The sequence below is a fragment of the Pinus tabuliformis genome, chromosome 3_2, assembly GCF_031772625.1.
Source record: "Pinus tabuliformis cultivar Carrire ecotype Pingquan chromosome 3_2, CPIR1, whole genome shotgun sequence".
Classification (NCBI taxonomy): Eukaryota; Viridiplantae; Streptophyta; class Pinopsida; order Pinales; family Pinaceae; genus Pinus; species Pinus tabuliformis.
Window position 1 is genome coordinate 142,212,307 of NC_142302.1, and position 1,125 is coordinate 142,213,431.

At 36.0% G+C, this 1,125-nt stretch overlaps 1 non-coding gene across 1 annotated transcript; it reads right to left on the bottom strand.

Annotated features, from left to right (window-relative positions):
* Positions 1-801: 801 nt before the first annotated feature.
* Positions 802-874, bottom strand: TRNAA-AGC (transfer RNA alanine (anticodon AGC)). The gene has a single exon. It is a non-coding gene; the product is annotated as a tRNA-Ala (tRNA).
* Between the last annotated feature and the right edge of the window lie 251 nt (positions 875-1,125).

The following is a 1,125-nucleotide window of genomic DNA, read 5'->3' on the forward strand; positions in this document are numbered from 1 at the left end:
TATCCTATAAATGAGGCTTAGAATGTACTTGCTAATGAGTTAGCTTTTTGTGAGAATTTTGTATTTAATTAAACAAGCTAAAGGCTATTAGGAGACTCTTAGATAGAGTATAATTTGGAACTTTTTATTGATCACCAAGTAAGACTAAGATATGCTTAGTCCACTTTGATGAAATCTCTGTGAGAGAGTACAAAGCCAGGGTCCTGAACACTTTTTTTAGTATGGAGAGCATAGATATGGTGAGTCTATTTTGAAGATACTTTGAGGAATGCATTTTTAGTTTTTGCTGAAATCTAAATACGGTTTTTTTTTGGGGAAATGAAAAGAATATTCCAACTTATATAGATTTTTTTTAAAAAGAATTAGCAACTAAGCCAAGATCACACGTGTGACATGAAATGTATTTTGACTACTACCACTATAAACACCCTAAATTGACACACAAATTTGCCAAAAAACACTCTTCACTTACATAACACAAATTAAAATGAAATAAGAATTCCACATTACAAAATCATAAAAGATGGATATTGCCATTAAATCGTTTTTCTCATGGGATTTGTACCAAATCCAAATCCAGGATAGACCTGGTGACTGGTTTTCCAAAAGTCTAGGTCAGATCGTTGCTGCTTTTGACAATTTCAAAATCATAAAAGATGGATATTGCCATTAAATCGTTTTTCTCATGGGATTTGTACCAAATCCAAATCCAAATCCAGGATAGACCTGGTGACTGGTTTTCCAAAAGTCTAGGTCAGATCGTTGCTGCTTTTGACAATTTCCCATTGAGTTGTTTGATATTGGAGATGCGGGGAATCGATCCCCGCACCTCTCGCATGCTAAGCAAGCGCTCTACCATCTGAGCTACATCCCCAAGATGTGTTCGTTTTAGATGAGAGAATAACAAGATCTATTATTCCAGCATCTGTTGATTAACCTGTTTATTAAGGCCGTTACACCCGCCTAATCTCCTCTTTTTCTCGGGCCGATAACTCTTGACAACCATGCAAAATGTCAAAACATGATGTTTTGCAATTACTGTTGCCGGGGGTGAATATTTCCGAAGATTGAACCTGGGACAAGGGTGGTATACTTAGCATCATGCAACAGTAATAGAATTGCAAA